General features: G+C 36.4%; 1 protein-coding gene across 1 annotated transcript in view; it reads left to right on the forward strand.

Annotated features, from left to right (window-relative positions):
- Window positions 1–1512: 1512 nt before the first annotated feature.
- Window positions 1513–20209, forward strand: part of LOC131047032 (probable cyclic nucleotide-gated ion channel 5) — a 369446-nt gene continuing 350749 nt past the window's right edge. Inside the window, exon 1 of the mRNA XM_057980826.2 lies at window positions 1513–1931. The gene's annotated coding sequence lies outside the window, so the exon portion shown is untranslated. The remainder of the gene's footprint in view (window positions 1932–20209) is intronic.

A 20209-nucleotide genomic window follows, 5' to 3' on the forward strand; every position in this document is an offset into this window, starting at 1 on the left:
ACTGCTTCAATATGTGAGAGATAGAGAAAGTGTGTTTTAGATGTAGAAGAAGATCTATAAGCAACATAAAAAAGAAATATATAAGCAGAATTAAAGAGAAATTAAAAGCAAACTTGAGGTGGTGTATGGGGTGTAGTGTAAATTGAGGGTGGAAAAACATAGATAGGCAAATCATTCAAGGAGAATAAATATGAATCAATGAAGCAAATAAAAAGTGAAATACACGTGAGACATTAATTAAATAAAGAAGTTATCACAAGGGTCCTATCTAGAACAACAATCTATCATCTTGTGTGAGGAATCATATTCAAATCAAGAGCAACACTTTCAGATCTGCAGATATCATGGATTCTATTTATCATAGTATATCTCCCATTATCAAATTAGAGACAATTATCAAGATAAGTTCTATCCTTTGAACTATTCTTAGAATTTTAAGTTAAATGTTATAAGGAAATGTATTCAGTTTTGGTAAAATTACATTTATTAATATATTACAACTCTTATTTTAAGTTATAATTGTTGTCTTAGGACTAAATTATGGTAATATCCCAAAAGGGGACATTACAAGAATTGTATAGGAATGCAAAATGATGAGAAATAAAAAGAACAATTAGCAAAAATTTCAATTTTATTAGGGACAAAGAATTGCATCTATATATAGGCCATATGCATGTTGGTGGTGAATATTGTCTTGAATATTTGTCATCATTGTTAATCTGGCCCACTAAAAGGATTGAGCTTTGAGGAACACAATCACCTATTGAGTCAGCAATCTCCTTAAAGATGCTCTCAAATATTGCTTTTGCACATTCATTTATTGGGAAGGTTAAGATGAGTAGATTTATTGATGTACATTTTGTCAAATCATTTTAAGTAGAATTATCAATGATTGAGAAGATTGAACCATACAAAGGTTTGATTCTATATATCTTTGGCAAATTTCATATAGAAAGAACTCATTTTTAGACAGTGACAAATAGATTCAACATAATATCAACATATTTATCTATCATTAATTGTAAAACTAAATACCTCTGCATATCATATTTGATTTTTAAATATATATTTTTTTATTACAAATGTCAATCCAACTTTAATTATTTCAATTCATTATAATATTACATTTAATTAACATAAATAATCCATGTTTATTCCTCTATAATATTTAAAATTCAATAAAAAATATCTATAAAAATATTAACACTAAGACATCACTTTTTGTAGATAATACCTATTCAATCTCTAGAATACACCAAACATCTATTATAATGTATTAAAAACAATGATAGATACATAAAAAATTATATTAAAAATATTCATAGAATCTATAGAAAAACACTAGAAAAAGAAAAAGAAAAAATTAAAATTTTAACATCCACAAAACTAACAAAAACCTAAGAAACTTTCTGTCCAAAATAAAAAAATGCTTGCCGTAGTGAAAGCGGCCATACAAAATGTAGTAAAATAGATCAGTGAAAGCAACATAACAAACCAGCATTAAAAATTTAATTAAAATTGAGTGGGTAAACTTTGAAAGCTTCGGCTATGGCTACAATTGCTTTTGAGAAATGTCACCTGCAACCAACAAGAATAGGTAAAGTAAATTCTGTAAAGTCAAACACTTAGAAATATTGTAGAGCGCATCAAATCCGCTACCTGCCTGTAATTAATTTAAAGAAAAATATAAAGAAAGCCCAAACGCAAGGGCTGAGGCGCATAATCTTGTAAAGCGCCGCCTCCAGTCTCGATGACGAGACAATTAAAAATTGTTTTATTCAAATTTAGCTGCGGTTCGCCCATAAAACTTCTGCACTTTAAAATTCCCCAGAGAACGAAGTATAAAGGGAATATGAGACAGGTTTTACCAGGGAAGAGAAAAGATTGCAGAATGAAAAGAAGGTCAAGAAATTCAAGCAGCGTTGTTTCAGGTACCCCTATTATTTTCATTGTGAATAAATTAGAGTACAGGAGCTCGGAATTGGATTTTTATTTTTATTATTTCCGCGAAGACACGGTTTGCTGCATAATTATCATTTTATTTTGAATGGTTTTGTGAAGGCAGGGTTCTTTGGATAATTAGAATTTTTAGATTTTTTAAAAATCAGGGATTTGCTGGATATTCAGCTTTTTATGCTAAGTGATTTTGAATTTGCAAAGGCAGGGGATTGTTGGATAATCAGTATTTTGATTCGAGTGATTGGTAAGGCTGAGATTTTTTTGCATGATTAGCATTATATTTTGAGTGGTTTTTGTAAAGGCAGGGGTTTGAGGGATAATCTGTGTTTCATTTTTTTTGAGTAATAAAGGATCAGAGGAAAGGAAGAATCCGTGACTGGATAGAACTGGGAAACAACTCTTCCTCACGTGGTTAGTTATCTGATCAGGAATAAGTGACATATAATTGGAAGACCCTCTAGGCGAATATTTTGGGATAAATATTTGATTTAGGTATTCCGAGTCATTTTGCAAAGGAAAGGGTTTTTAAGATTATTAACATTTTATTGTGAATGACATTGCAAAGGCAGGGGTGGGGTTTGTGGATAGTGTTTTATGGATGTTGCTAAACTGGTTCTAAAATAGGGTTATAAAATTCATCTTGATTTTTTTGAAAATTTTTCAAAAAGTCAAAGCTGCAGTTGCTGATCACGGTCTGTAATTTTTGAAAAATCTTGTGTCATCGATTTTTCATGTTATTGACGTGCCGTTTTGGAGCCAATCTAGCTGTGGCCCTATTTTATTAGTTCCTCCAAGAGATGATTATTATATTCATGGAGTTCAATTTTTTAATGAGTTGAACCAATTAGTCTTTAAAATTAACTATAGTCCATAGTTCATATTTATTTTATATTTTATATATTTATGAAAACATCATTTTTCTTTATTTCTATTGGTTCATATTGAAAATAATGGATAAAATAATAATAATAGAATTTTTATTTTGAATTTTTTGTTTTAAGATTGTAAAATCGTTTTATGCTTTTTTCCTTTAAAATGTTGGTTGAAATAGCTAAATTGAATAATTTTCTATTTTAATTAAGAAAATTGTTTTTAACAAAAGAATACTAAAATAATGAGTTTAAATTGTTTGGAAAATATTAATGAATTTCTTCCACTTATTTTTAATATTTAAATATTTATATATATATGTTTTTTAATATTTCCTAGTAAATCGTTTTTTAATTTTATTAGGTAAAATAGGTTTTTTTAGGTATCATGCAATTTAATTTTTAAATTGTTAGAAAATGATTTTTTTGATTATTTTATGTGTAGAAAATGATTTAATTGATAAAAAAGAATATATATCGCTTGACGAATTGTACATAAAAAAATATTATTGATTATTTGAGAGCTATCTTACCTATTAATTTTTATTTATTATTAATTAGTGTGACTGGTTTTAAGAGCTATCTTATGTATTAAATTTTATTTATTATTGTTAGAATTCATGATTGTTGAATTCCCACAAGCCCAGATAATCATCTTCCTGTTACATAAAAAAGAGAAATTGCACATCAAATGAGAATATTGAAGACAATAACAAGAACTGAATGCTTGATTGAATATTGCTTATTGCTTGATTTACAATGAAAGATTTGTCATCCTTATAAAGAAATCTAATTCTAAAGATAGAAACCCTAAAAAACAATTAATAATTAATAATGAATTAATTATTAATATGCCTAAGGGATGTATGCATATTAAATGATTATTAAATGCCTAAAAAAGCTTCCTAAATTTAGCTTAAGTGAAAAAAGAAAAGGTGACTTAATTAATTAATCAATATAATTAAATTAATTAAGTAAATAAAACCTTTTACTCTAACAATTATTAATTAGCGTGTCTGGGACGAGTGTAGTATGCTATATTTAGTGAGAGGATAGTAACAATAACAAAACGAATCTTCCCATATCTCTCTCTCTTTATCTCACCCTATCTCTCTATACCTCTCTACATATCTTATTGTATATCTATGTTCTTACTCTATCTCACCATCTATATCTCTTTATCTCTTTCCCTCTCCCTCTTTCTCTATGTCTTTCTATCTCTTCCTCTCTATTTACCTATCTCCCTCTATCTTTCTCTCTCCCCTCTATCTCTAAACATGTCTTCCCCTTCTCTCTCTCATGCTCTCCCTTCGTAAACCTCTATATCTATATCTATTTGCTTCTCTATCTCTATATCTCTATATTTCTTCTTCCTCCTTTTTTGCTTTCTACTCTAACCTAAACACACTATTGGCAGGAACTTGATGCATCGCCTCTCTTCTTCTGAATGATTTTGCAAAGGTGGTTGGATAAGTATTTAATTTCTTTTAAATGATTTTGCAAGGGCTGGGATTTGTTTGATAATTAGCATTTTATTCCTAGTCATTTTGCAAAGGCATGATCTTGTTTGATAAATATTAACTTATTTCAAATGATTTTGCAAGACAGTTTAAAAATGTCCTCATTTAATTAAATAAATATTTATTATTTATTTAATTATTTTACCATTATCTCTTCCATTAATTAAATAAATATTTCAATTTATTTAATTAATTCTTTAGCCTCTTTCTCAATTAGTTAAATAATTGTTTTTTAATAATTTTATTAATTTATTAATCTTTTCTTTCCTATAATTAAATAAATATTTATTATTTATTTAATTATTGTAATCCCACCTTTTTCAACTATTAATTAAATAAATGCTCTTATTTATTTAATTAACTCATTATAGTCTTCTTTTTTAATCCTAACCTTTCAACTTGTTCACATGGATTATAATCTAAATATGTAGTAATGTGGCAGGAGTCCCACTTTGTCTTTTCTTCACATGTCTAGATTCATTGAACTCAAAAAGTCAATGCGCCTCTTAATCTTATCCCTTCATTCAAATTAACCTCTTAATCTTATTCTCTTTCTTCCACCTCTTAATCTTATCTCTCCATCTCACTTTAACCTCTTAATCCTATTCATTCTCCTTTAACCTCTTAATCATGGTGATTCATCTTTTAACATCTTAATCTAAGCCCTTGATTCTCTTGGAGATATCTATAAAAGGGGCTTTTCCCTTTCACTTCATCATCTACAACTAGTGTCTACATCTAGTATGTTGAAATTTTCTTAGAGCTTCCATCATTGCTTCCATTATCCTTATCATCTTGCTTGCATCATCAATTTTCCACATTCCATTTCTTTATGCCATCTTGTGCTAGTGCTTAATGTTGAGAGCAAATACTGTTATCTACAAGGTTTTGAAGGATTGGAGAACAATAGAGTCAAGCTTATCATGTGTGTGAAGTTATAACTTTGTTATTTTGTTTACATGCACTTGATTTAGAGCTCTATTGGTGTTGTTGATTTGTTTTGTAGATTCTAGGCTTGTGGTTGGGCTTTTGATGAGTTTACAATGGGGTTACATTTCATACACATGTTTTGTAGGTAAAGATAATTTATTTAGATCACTCCCATGTGAGACACCAATTTGGTGTATGTGACCTTATAATGCAAGCATTCCATAAGGGAATTGGAAATTAGTTTTATTTTTAGTCTTTTTGCAAAGGTAGGTGTTGTTGAGACATGGACTAGCTAGGACTCGAACCTAGGACCTTCCATACGCTGCTGGAGTGCTCTACCACTGAGCTATTGGCCCCTCTTGGACCAATCCATCGTCGGTCTGGGTGTGGCTTATTTCCAACACCAACACCCCCCCTTAAGCCACACCTCTTGTGTGCTTGGGGCTCCTAGCTTGGACTTGGCTCTGATACCATGTTGAGACATGGACTAGCTAGGACTCAAACGTAGGACCTTCCATACGCTGCTGGAGTGCTCTACCACTGAGCTACTGGCCCCTCTTGGACCAGTCCATCGTCGGTCTGGGTGTGGCTTATTTCCAACACCAACAAGTGTTTGAGAATAATTGGTGAGAGATTATACTTATAGGTAATGGAGTTTTATTTTTAGTCTTTTTGCAAAGGTAGGTATTTGAGGATAATTGGTGAGGTTATATTTATAGGCTAAGTCACCGTGTTCGCCGAATTTTCGGCTTTAGGTTCGAAATTCGGCGAACCTATAAAAAAGTTATAAAATTCATAAAAATTCGTCTGAAATTCGTACGGCATAGAGGTTAGCATATTTTTAGGTTATATTCACCGAAGTTCTGATGCATTTCGTAGAGGTTTGAAGGTAGTTTGTCCATTTTGAAGGGCTTTTGCTCTTGTTGTCCGTCGATGTAAGTTGCCTGTTCGTGCTGCAAACTGCCATTGAAACACTTTGTTTGTGCTCTGTGCGTGTGAGCCCCAACCCCGTCGCTGTTGTTTCCCCATAGTGCCCCCATTGCCATTGTTTCCCTGCAGTGCTCCATCGCTTTCGCTTACGATTTGATTTTTTTTTTTTTTGCTTGATAGCTTACGATTTGATATTGAATGTATGTTAGGAGAGTTTTAGAATAAAGATATCATATTAATATTAAAAAGATTTAATAATATGATATCTTTAAATAAAAATAGATTTCACCGTAAATAGATTTAATACTAATCTTTAATCTATTAAATAGATTTAATCTCTAAAGATTAATATGATATCTTTAAATAAAAATAGATTTCACAGTAAAAAGATTTAATATTAATCTATTAAATAAATTTAATCTTTAATCTATTCATATTTATTATTTTATCATTTTTATTTATATTAAAGGAAAATATTATATATATTTAAAAATAATAATAACATTTTTATTTATGTTAAAGAAAAATATTACGTATATTAAAAAATAATAATAATTTATATAAGCCAAATTTTATCCGAATTTTTTTTCGAATTTTTGTGCTTGCCGAATTTCATCCGAATTTTATAGTTGCTGAATTCGAACTCGAATTCGAATGTGGTGACTTAGTTTATAGGTAATGGAAGTTTTTATTTTAAATGATTTTGTGAAGTTAGGGATATGTTTTTGATAGGTAAACTGCCGACAAGGGATCTACTCCCATTTATTTTGATAATTTTTTTTTAACAGAGTTTTTGTATAGTGGCCACCATTACAATCCAATCAATATTGCAAAATGGGGAATTTTGTTACGTAGGTCCATTGCAGGACTACTATGAGCTCCTTAACATACAAAATGGAGCTACTCTACTATCTGGAACTATACTATGAAAGTTGCTACTTCACCTTTACATACATTGTTGGATTTAGATGGTCAATCCATGTTCTCTGCAATGAATTCTTGGAGAAAGTTGAGGCCCTTGGTCAGCATCAAACCTAGAATCCACTTGAGGAACATGACACTCTTTGCTGCATGCAGACAATGTTGAGGCAAAATAGAGTGCATGTTGGTGAGGATGAGAGGATAACACTCAATCACTTGCCCTTGAAATCGAATAATGTCAAGTTCCCTTCACAACTAGATGCCACCACCTTCAACAACCATCTCCAACACGTCATCCATCCCTCCCAAAAATTGTTTGCATATTGACCTTTGCAAAACACCTTCATTGAATCTAGTGGCTGACACACATCAACCAAAGATGCTAGGAACTTGGACAAAATGTCCGCATTGACCCTATACATGTGATCGGCCTCTAGGAAGGCGTTCCTCAACATCTCTTTGATCTCCTGGAGGATTAACCCATGGTGGTATTTGAAGACACTTTTAAGCTCCATCTCTTTAATTTCCCCAATGAAAGTCATCTGTTGCGGGCGAAATCAAGCGGATAGGCATGTCCATCTTCTCGTCTTTGCATTCGTTTCTAAACAAATAATTGCTAGATAGCCTCTAGTAGATTTTAATGAGAAAGAAAGAGATTAAAAACATGTGTTACCAATAATAACATTGTTAGGAAGTTTCATTAAAAACCCGTCCTTGCCATCCTTGATCACACCTTAGCATGATATTGCAGCGATTTGCCAGATATTCTCATTATTACTGTTGGGATGTGAAGCCCAACGATCACGACTTTTTGTCTTCTCTAGACTCTTCATTCCAAACCTGAATGTGAATGTATATATAGACGTGTACGGTCATGTATTGTAGTGTGGATAATAAAGTGATTCCCTGCTTTGAGTGTGGATGTAGGCAAATTTGCCGAACCACGATAAATCGTGTGTTGTCTTTTGTTATTCCTTTATTCTATTTTTCTGCTCTTTCTAATCTTAACAATTGGTATCAGAGCCATGGTTGGCTTGAGCAGAGAGTAATTGTTATGCAAATGGAAGCTGAGATGAAACGCCATGTACATTGGTGGGATGGCTGGAAAGATGAAGAGGACTCGGTTGAAGAAGAGGACGCTGAGGCGAGTGAAGATGAACTTGAAGAAGATGAGACATACGATGTCAAAAAATATCAAGAAGAGAAAATTATGCGGCTAAAGGAGGAAAATTTCTTATTGACTGATCAGTTGTATTTTATAGAGGATACCTTGGCAAGAATTTTGGAGGTTGAGACTTCGAGACATTTAAGAGAAAAAGAACTGATGGAAATCTTAAATGGAGCAAAAGTAAATAAAGGCAACCTTGATGATATAATAGTTGATAGGCATGTTGAGATGGAGAATCTCATAATAGCTCTAGAAGATCATCATATCAATACGCAAGCCAAGATATTTGCTCTTCAAGAAGAATTGCAAAACGCTTCTTTGAGAGAAGCTAAGCTTCAGGCCAAGCTGAAGGATGCCTCCGGGGGTGAAGAGGATGCAGTCTCGAATTTGGCGAATGAAGATGAACTTGAAGATAATAAGACCAAGAGCTCGAAAGATTACTTGTACGGAAAAGTTGTGAGGCTGAAAGAGGAGAATTTGATGCTCACAATAAAAATATTCAGTATGGAAGCTGAAATAGAAGATTGGCGCTCTTCTATGAATCTGGAAAAAGAGAAATTTGAGAAAAAGTGGGAGTTTGCTGAAGAGAAAAGAAATAAAGAGCTGAAGAATGAACTGCCTAAGCTCCATTCTATTTTTACGGAGTTAGGCATTGATGAGGAAGAATGTGAAGTTAGAGAGGCTGAAGCGGCTAAAGAAACTGAAGAGATGACAAAGCCCAGAGTGGTTATGGATGGGCAAGTGCAGAGTCGAAAGGAGTGGGAGGCCTGTAATGTGAGCCTCTCCAATGGTGGCCTATATTTTGTACCCCTCCATAACAAGGCAGTCGTAGACCCCCAAGCACAATGCAAACAAGCTGAACTATCCACATTCTCTCAAAATCTTCAGGCGGAAATTGATTCCAACAGCCTTGCGCAATGGAAGTCACCACAGACGCCACCTCAGATAGGCTTCAAGGTGTTGCAAAAGAGATCCATCATCATGTTTGATGGCACCACTAGCACTTACTATGCTATACCCTCTGATCTTCTGCACCCATCACCCTCCTTTTCGATTAACAGTACATCCATCCCCCACTTTGATAATGCAAACTTTGGTATGCATGATTCAATCCCTAGACCTTATCTCGGTCAAGAAATAGGTAATCCATATAGTCAACCTGAAGATCTTCAAAGAGAAGATGACATTGAAAGTTTTTACGCAGCAAATCCCACACGACCTGGTGGCCCTACTTATGAAGATTTAAACTATGCTACTCATAACGGGCGAAGTGGAAGGAAAGACAACTTGGGAAGGTTGAACAACTGTTTAAATAGAACAAGTGTGAGTTTTGGAGGGCATGATAAGAAGCATGGTAGGCAGGCGGATATGGTAATTGGAGTAAGGGACAATAACAATGGGAATGTAGGAATTAATTTCCGAATGCTTCCAGAGGCTGACAATGTTAAGCGAGATTCACTTGAAAGTGTAGAAAATGCAGATGCTTTTGAAATTCAGTCAGAGCTTACAGCTGGAGGGTGCAGAAAAACACGGCAACATGGCTTAGCGAACGGTGGTAATAATGAAATTGTGAACGTTTTTGCGGTAGACCAAATTAGCGTTACAAATGATGATGATCAGGCGAATATGTTTTGTGAATCGTATTGGCCTTCTTCCCCTCATAATGGGATCTCTTATGATTCTTTAACTGGTTATTATTGCACGAAAATTACAATTGCAGATATATATCCTTTTTTGTCAATTTGCGCCCAGCCCAAATTATTTATGACAGAGCCCGAGTATGAAGATTTTGTGGTGATTAAACTCGGTGAGGAACTAGAGAAGTTCGTGGATGTGGGGAAAACAGCGCAAGACACCATATCTCCTTGGTGTGAAAACAATCTTCTAGTACCACAGGAATATTGGTGTGAGCCCGTAAAGATGGAAGATAAAGATAGTTTGTTTGGAATGGGGATGAGTAGGCCAGTCGGTGGTGGTATGCTTGCTTGCTACTTGGATGAACAAATGTCGACTTGGATGGGTGCTCATTCGGTTGTTGTTCAGGCTTTCAAAGACACGAACAGGTCATTATAGCTGATTGGATGGCACTAAATGATGTGGATTTGTTCTAGGAAGGACTACTCGGGCTTCAACAGTTGGCCATGGTGGATAGACTCTGTGACACCATGTATCCCGCTAGACCAATGGTTTGCCATGTGCAGCCATTACAAGATGATTGCAATGATAGGCATGAGAATTTTGGCAGCGCATCATACTTTTGGGCCCTGGCACTCCTAACGGCTAGGGGATTTGTAACCATTTTGGATGTAACCGAGTTTCGCAGCTTGGTACCAGAAATTTTAGGTGGCATGATGACCACGTGTATTCCTAGGAATACAATGGTTGTTTTGGAACCTCTTGTTGGCATTGATGAGCAGACCTCATTGGTCATGGTGTTTGAGAAAGATGACATGTATTTAGTTTTTTTTGTTGAGTGGGAGCATAGATGCACGAACATGTGATGCAGGAGTAAGTGATGGAGAAGTGTATTTTGCACTTGATGGATGCAGGGTGTCTAAGTATGGATTAATCGATAAAGTAGTAGAAAAAAATATTTTTAACTCCGATTTGCCATGGAGAAGCTTAATTCGAAGTGTCCGTGAACAAAGTTTCGCAATGCTCAAATCATTGATGGACTTGATTGCGAGGTGAAGAATTGGAAATGTAGGGAATGTTGAGGCATGGCTGTGCCGATTGAGCTTCAAGTGGGAGATTGTTGGGATGTGAAGCCCAACTGTCACGACCTTTTGTCTTCTCTAGACTCTTCATTCCAAACCTGAATGTGAATGTATACATAGACGTGTACAGTCATGTATTGTAGTGTGGATAATAAAGTGATTCCCTGCTTTGAGTGTGGATGTAGGCAAATTTGCCAAACCATGATAAATCGTGTGTTGTCTTTTGTTATTCCTTTATTCTGTTTTTCTGCTCTTTCTAATCTTAACAATTACTTCAAGTTGGGAGAAGAAACATGTCATGCCTCGTTCCCCTTGATCAAGTATTATGAATCCTTTATGTTGTAGTAATAATATGTTTCTAAGATCGATCCTCTTTAGTTAATTTTGCTGACTTTATCATTAATAAAACATGTCATTTGTGTATTATTCACTCATCATAATTAATTAATATTAGAATACATTGTGTTATCGATCTACAAATTAACAAAGAGATTAATGATTAAAGATAAGTCATAATAGAGGGGTGTGTTCTGAAAGAGAGTTAATCATTTAATAAGGGTCAATTAGATAAGCATGAATATTGGAAGGGATGTGATTATAAGTAAGGGATTGATCATTTTTTATACAGTGATTAGAATGGTTTATGGAGGGTGCGATTGCTAAAAGACACGAGACATGTCTTATGGGATGTAACCCGTCATTCAAAGACACAGATTTAAGAAGACCAGCCGATCGGACATTGAAGGCATCAATCATTTACAACATACATTGATGATCCATACCTAATTTCTGATTCATTGTAATATATGAAATCCAATAAGCAGTCTAATGTTAGCCTAATAATGGTCCATGTGAAATAATACTTGGCATTACGGTTATTAGAGTATCATTACCATTACTACTGCATTATTTGTTAGTGCCACAACTATTTTTATTAACATTATCAGCATACTAATATTCTACGAGATATGACAGGAATTGTCTTTAATAGTATGTAATGTCCCATTTTAGGAACAATGCAATATAACCACAGAATGTAATGCTCCGATACCACTGGTAGTGTCCCCTTTATTAACACTTAGGAAATAGGGACAGTTAACCTTCAATAATCAATTGCAAGAGATTTCTTTCCTTAAAGTCTCAAACAACACTTAGATGATAATGGTTAAAGTAAGAATAATTGTCTATGATACCATTTCTTAGATGATTGTTCTTATATTATATTAATATCAATATCAGTGCTGTCACTGATTCAACGATTAGATATATGCAAGATGATTCTGATCACTATATCTGCACTTAGTGCAATGTAACAATGATAAGATTATCTCTGATGTGACTTTGTGCAAGGATGATCTTCAATATGAACTATCTTTCCAATCACTTATTGCGAAAGTTGAGTTGCTATTCCTGATCTGTCGATGTAAACTTGCAAATGTTCTCAATATTGCTATTGCTGTATCTGATCTAGATCTTTAAACTTATGCAATTATCTTCCAAATATCGCTTATAGCGATATGATGATCTGCTGTTCCTGATATAATGATATGGATACGCAAATGTATATACTGATATCGCTTATAGTGATATGATGCCGTTTCTAATTGAGCTTGATATGCTTGCAACAAGAATGGTGCTGTCTTTGATATGGATATTGTTTATTTATGCAACCGATATTGACACTAGGCCAAAATATGCTCTAATTAGCAGATCCAATCAAGGATAAATAGAAAAAGAGTTCCAAAATCGCTCATTGTTTGAGTGGGTGGGAATGCCTTCTTATACCTTGTGCTTTGGAATGATAAGTTATGTGGCAAAAGGCATGACTATTCATCATCGCCTTACTTCCTTAAACTAATCGCATCCTTTCATGATAATTATTGTTATTGATTAGATTTTACTAATCACTGCCTTCATACATAATCGATGTTTGCTTGTTATAATCGTTGACTACTGATTATTATTGTGCCTCTTCAGCCACGTAAGATTGGTTCGACTTCCTTGATTCATATTAATCCTCATGAGACTTAATTACTTTAATAATCCTTCATCGCAGATTAGAGAGAGGATTGTATAAGCTCAACATATCCATTATACGGACTTAGTTTTTATGTTAATTGTATTGACTTTCCTTATGTGAGGTGTTGGCTGAAAATTTTGTACACCTGGGAAGATGTGCAAAATTGTGGTTTCAGCCACAACGTGAGCATAAAACTCTCCTAATTTAGGGAAGGCTCCCCCTTTTCTATTAATACTAATTGAAAACTTAATCTATTTTGGATGGTACAACAACCTTTTCTCTTTTTTTCAGAAAAGATTAAATTCTTTTCTCTTCCTAGAAAAGAAACAACAATTTTTAAAAGATAAATACAAAAGCTTAAAGTAATGACAAGAAAGGAAATGAAGTTTCCTGAAAGCACAAAGACTTTCGTCACTTCCTCCGGGACGAGAAAACAACAACTAAGCATAAAGTCATGAGTTCCCACTATCCTATCTACCTTTTTTAGAATGATAAAACATGAACAATGAACAACATATAACAACACAAAGTTTGCAAGTATGATGCACCTTCGAATGGGAACAACCACAAGCACAAAGTCTTGCAACTCTTCTCAGATTTTAACTAATAACTAAACTAACTCAACCCTCACTATTTGTAATGACCACCCCTATTTTCATTTTGAAAGAGACTTGCAAACTACTATGTGATATCAATTAAATTGTTTAATAATCAACATGGCATTTTATCAAACACTTGACAAACATACAACAATATATGCAAAACCCGAAACTTCTTATTTGTTGTTAAATACTGATTTGCAATATAAATGTGCACATTCAACTGCCTTATGGGCTGCGACAATTATTCAGGTTTGTATTCAATAATTACAATGCTTAGTTATGAAAATATGATAGAAAAAACCTGGAATTGAATGTTGTAGTGGTCTGCAGATGTAATGGTAGCCTTCCAAACTTCTAATCAGCAGGAAAAACAAGTAAACTTCATACCAACATTGTTCATGCACTATAGCAGCACTATTCATGGCACTGTAGCATTTTTACTATTCACGCAGCACTGTAGCAAAAACACTATTCATGTGGTATTGTAGCAAAACAGTATTCGCATGGTACTGTAGCAAAACACTATTCACGCGGTACTGTAGCAAAACACTATTCACGCGGTACTGTAGAAAAAACACCCCTGTAAGCCCAATGTGTTTCCTAAATGAAAACACCATTAATCCTCCTGACTGTGTCTTTCAACAGCGAAGAGAATGTTAGCAAAGAGGGATTCCGTCCTCCAAGCCCAATAATCAGATCTCTACGAAATCCAACAGCATAACATTAATCTCATCCAAGCATACCCCAAAAAGAGAGCTCTCAACCTCAATTTATATCTTCTTCCTGGATGCAAACACTTCATTTCCTAAATGTGGGATAATACATTTTAGAATAAAATATTATTTCCCATAATGCACACATTAAAGGGAACTTTTAATATTTTAAACATTACTTTATATTCCCAACCTTATAATATAACGATAAAGTTAAATATTTAATTTAACTTAACACTTTATCGTTAAATATTAAAACATTGTTGATAATCCCTTTAAATCATTGTCGCCTTCAAATATTTTTTACTGATAATTATGCCAACTAGGGAAACACTAAAAATTTCAAGTCACTGCTTGGAGACTAACTTACTATAAATAGTAAGTGTCTAGAAACCCTGTCAGAGCAGCACCGATTGGCCTGAAACTGAAAACACCTAGGCCAAAACACCTCAGGATCCCACCAATGTCCTTGTTAGCCTTCGGGACCGTGTCAGAATAGGCTAACGACACCCCATATCATGTTGCGCTAAAAAGGGGACATTACATACTAATACTAATTGAAAACTTAATCTATTTTGGATGGTACAACAACCTTTTCTCTTTTTTTCAGAAAAGATTAAATTCTTTTCTCTTCCTAGAAAAGAAACAACAATTTTTAAAAGATAAATACAAAAGCTTAAAGTAATGACAAGAAAGGAAATGAAGTTTCCTGAAAGCACAAAGACTTTCGTCACTTCCTTCGGGACGAGAAAACAACAACTAAGCATAAAGTCATGAGTTCCCACTATCCTATCTACCTTTTTTAGAATGATAAAACATGAACAATGAACAACATATAACAACACAAAATCTGCAAGTATGATGCACCTTCGAATGGGAACAACCACAAGCACAAAGTCTTGCAACTCTTCTCAGATTTTAACTAATAACTAAACTAATTCAACCCTCACTATTTGCAACACAAAGTCTGCAAGAAACCAGATTGAAGCTCCTTTCAACAACTTCACTACAATAATCCCAACCAAATATAAAGCACTATGCCACTATGCCACAAGAATACAATGGATATAAAGTATGGTTTCAACACAAGGTTTGAAACTCACAACCTTCTTGATATTACTTGAGAGAAGTCTAACTAACTGAGACTTTTTCCACAACCACTATAGCTAACTATGACTTATTCAAATTACAGTCCTATTGTCTTTCGACTTGTAATTTGTTTACATGCAATTACAAGTTACAAGAATGCAAGTAACGTGACTGCTTGCAATTACATCTTTTGACATTACATGTAATTTGTCAAAACTAAATTACAAATGCATAATTGAAACTAATCTAAGTGTTTGAGACATGACTTTATTTACATCATCCTCTGTCTAAGAGGTCTTCATGCTGCTACAAGATGCTGGCACTTGAAGATAATGAACATTCTTCATTGGTCACTGTGATAATGAAAGTCATTGCTTTTTGTCACCTAGTGCTGCTATAATGCATTGTAACAATGCATTCATCTGCTGCATTACTCCATTTGTCAAGTCCTCTCTGCTTCATGGTTCATGATATTTTGACCCTCTCTTGCATATGACAACATACTCTTCATTTTACATCACTACTATCATCAACATATGAAAGCACTGACTCTTGCTTGTTGTCCTTACATGCATTGAAACTCCTTGCAATTGGGTCTTAGAAACCGGATTGCAAGTATTGGTCTTGCAAAGGGAAGACGTGGGAATGAGAGTATGTGGAGACAAGGAGGATTTCGGATCTTGGGAGGTGGAATGCGATTGCAAATGGATTGTAGCGAACTTGGTATGTGGAATGGAAGAATGCAAGTTGGGAAACAATGCTGAAACTTACACTTGCAATTGGGTCTTGGAGACCTGAATGCAAGTGAGCATAGTGATTGCAAACATATGGTAAGGATAAGCTTGCAATTGGGTCCTTAAGACCCGATTGCAAGTAAGCATACCTGCAAGGATGGTGGGAGAAACAAACTTGCAATCGGGTCTCTAGGACCTGACTGCAAGTGGAAAGGTTTGCAAGGGAGAGACAAACTTGCAATCAGGGTTTTGAGACCCAATTGCAAGTGTGTAAATGATGAAATCCTCATACAATGGGTGTCTTGCAATCGGGTCTTGAAACCCTGATTGCAAGTGCAAGATTAAGCTTGCAGTGCAAAGGAAAACCATTACTTGAGAACAAAAACGCCTTTGGGAAGACAAATTGGGTCTCAAGAAGCCCAATACAAGTGCATATGCAAGTAACCACGTCCTTGATAAAACACAAGAAATACTTGTAACCGGGCTCGAAACCCCCCAATTACAAGTTTATTGAACTAATAAAAAGTAAAATAACTTGTAATCGGGGCTCTAAAACCCGATTACAAGCATACTTGACAATTAAAACAATGAACTAACTTGTAATCGGCTCTTAGAGGCCTGATTACAAGTAAGTGCATTTACTTGTAATGTCATCCAAAAGCTCCTACCACTTGCAATAGCCTACTTAAAACCCGAATTTGCAAGTAACTTGTAATCGGGTTTCTAAGATCTGATTGCAATTAAAGTTAATTTGTAATGTGAGCAAAAAGTTCCTACTTGCAGTGACATTTACTTGCAATGACAACAAAAAGTTCCTACTTGCAGTGATTGAACTGACTTGAAACCCGAAATTGTACAGAAAGCTAGGAAAATGAAGGCCAAAACTAACCAAAACTTGGACAACAATGACAAACACACCCATTGATGATTTGTCAGTAGCAAATATGAGTTTTGAACCTCGCAAAACATGCCTTAGAGAAGAAAACTACGAATTTTGAGTAAAAATTTGTAGGGGTGGTTAGATTTTTGAAAGTTCAAAAATTGAGACAACATGAAGTTCGGGAATAACATCCATCGTTTTATCTCGCCGTCTTAGCCAAGAACATTATTTCTTCCTAACCATTGACTGGAAGATAATTATTTTCATCATCCATAAATGGTTTATCGTTTCTGTATACCATATCTTTGAATCGTTACCTAGTACTCTTCATGTATCATTGAGTATGATCGATATTCATTAATTGTTCATTGCTTTGCTATCGGTCTATTATTCCTTAGCAATCTTGTGGCACATGGTGGGTATACATGGGCTTGTTGTCTTCATCAACCTTCATTATATGATTTTGATATACTTTGATACAATGTTGTCTCTCCAAGGACTTCACAAAATTGAAGAGCTTGGTTGCCATGATGTGTAAAGGATGGGGACATTACACAGTAGTCCATCTTGTAGAGAGAGGTATGAGATTTATGTTTACTGTCGTGGGTGAACGATTTAAAACATACAGATAGAATGCTTAACGAGAACCAATAATGCCATAGATACCAAATGATAAGATCAAGCAAACAAAAGAGATACTATTTCCATTCATAATCATGTGTCTTTACAAGTTACCTTCCATGGTATATAAAGGTACCGAGGGGATGCGAGGGACAACCGTCGCACCCGTAACTACCATCCCTCGGTTACATTACTAACAAAGTAAAGTACTATCTAATTAACTACTGTTTTATTCCCGTACAATATTACCGCCAACATCATCCCCCCCAAAAAACAAGGTTGTCTCTTGACGACTGAAAAACAAAATGGGATGATTAACAACATATAATTCAGGACTGAGAATGGGGTGGAGGAAGCATCCCTGGTGAGGAGGGTGCCGATGCGCGAGGTGCGGCTGTCAAGCAAGCCCGTAACTCATAGACCTACTCAGTTCGCAGCTTGAGGTCCCGCTCCGCAACCATCTGGCGCTCCGTTGCTGTTTTCACCATCACTGCCGCCTCCAAGACCTCTTTATCTTTTTGCTCTACCATCTCTAAGGCACTACCCAAACGTCTCTCCAACATAGCCCTGTCCTCGCGGGCCTCCTCCAACTGTGCCTCTAAGGCATTCTTCGCCGACCTCTCCTCGGCTAACACTGTGTCCAAGGTAGTGCGTTCTGCATCCCATGAGGCCTTCTCCCGAGCCAATTGCTCTCTGTGCAACTCCTCCATCTGCTGGAGTTGAGCAGCCAACTCTTCCCATGCCAACACAACCTCTTGGCGTTGGGTCTCTGTACTCTTAGCAATATACTGCATCCTCCGCAACTCATAGTAGGTCTCTCGGAAAACCTGCTCTATCCTCCGCAACAATGACTGTTTGCTGGTCTCGCCAACTTGCTCGCGGAGGCCCCAATTCTCCAACATCTATAAGGTCTCTGTTGTAGGCTATCCACCAGACTCGAAACACTGCGCAAAGTGTGTCGTGCACTTGCCCCTCATAAACCCGAGTAGCTGCTCCAACTCTTCATCTATCCGGGCATCTCCCTGAGACCTCGCAGAGGATACCATCCGCCGGGCTTCCACAACCATATCCGCAAGGAACTACTCCAATTCCCTGTCGCCCTCCACTCTCGGAGATGCTAGGACATCGTGCTCCTGGGCATCCCTGTGAGGACTCTACAGTGGCTCGTCGGGGGCTTGGGATCAACTCCTCCTCCTACCTGGGACTTAGCACCAACTCACGAATGGGTGAGTGGTCTCTTTGTACAATCTGTGTAGTCTCTGGTGAACTATCTCCGACCAGATCCACAATCTCGTGAGGGCTTAGCTCACGCCGTGGGGAGAGGACCGCTACTCCAACTGGTGCTATTGGTGTCATTTTGTACCGACTCAGCGACGCACTCATATCCGTCTGAGAAGGCGTACCACTCCCTCCATGATGCTTTGCTCATATAGCCTCCCAACCAACCTTCTCGCTACTGCCCCCAGCCTCTACTGTTGTCGCGGGACTCTTGTCATCGACCACGTGAGGCTCTGGTAAGGCTACCAATGTTGCGGCCGCGTGTGGGGGAACCATAATCATTGGTGCCCAACCCTGCCCGAAACCAGGAACCAGCACTGCCAATACTACCAGATGATGCCGTGGTGTTGGCTTGAGCCTGCGATGTGCCTGCTCTCGCTGACGGCTGCTCTTGGGTGAAGAGCACTTGGTTCCCCCGTGTCTTCATGTTGTTGGGACATTCTTTGGTAGAGTGTCCCAACACTTAGCAAATATCGTAGGTGTTCTTTTTTGGATAGGAGCCTTTTGTGTGACCTTCCTCCTTACATTTTGCGCACCATACTTCCTCATTTTTGCTGGTGCTTCCCTTCATGCTCTTGAATTCCTTCATCATGCGATGCATATCCTTCTGAAGGGCTTGCACCTTTTTACTCAACCCCTCGTCACTGCTACTTCCGTCGGAGGAGTCCTCCTCTTCAGAGGATCTGTCTTTCTTTTTCCTGGATGTCTTCCCTTCACTCTCCAAGTCCATTGCGCGGTTATAGGCATCTTCGTAGGATGTGGGAGGTACAATTTTCATTTTCCTTTTGAGTGACGATTTTAAGCCCTCCACAAACCACCTTTTCTTCAACCCTTCGCCGGGCTGGTTATCCATTCTTCTCAACAATTCCTTGAGGCGTCGGCTATATGCTCGGATGGTCTCACTTTTCCCTTGCTTGGTGCTCAGGATTTCTACTACGATTTCATTATCGTCTCTGAGGAGTCGAAACTCCTTTTCGAAGGCTTTGTGCAATTCATCCCAAGTTGTCAGTTTGGTTTTATCAGCATCCGAGTACTAATCGATGGCTACTTCTCGTAGGGTGGCGGGGAATTGCACCACCCATTCCGCCCTATCAGCCATGCCATTGGCCGACTAGATTGTCTCACATGTACGACAATGCCGTATGGGGTCTTCTTTCCCATCTCCGGTGAACTTAGGCAATTTTTGCCGATTCGCCATTACGTTCCTTGCCTGCGGTCGGTCTGCCCTCCGGAACTCGAACTTGTCCCTTCAGGAACT

This window comes from Cryptomeria japonica, chromosome 7 (assembly GCF_030272615.1).
Source record: "Cryptomeria japonica chromosome 7, Sugi_1.0, whole genome shotgun sequence".
Classification (NCBI taxonomy): domain Eukaryota; kingdom Viridiplantae; phylum Streptophyta; class Pinopsida; order Cupressales; family Cupressaceae; genus Cryptomeria; species Cryptomeria japonica.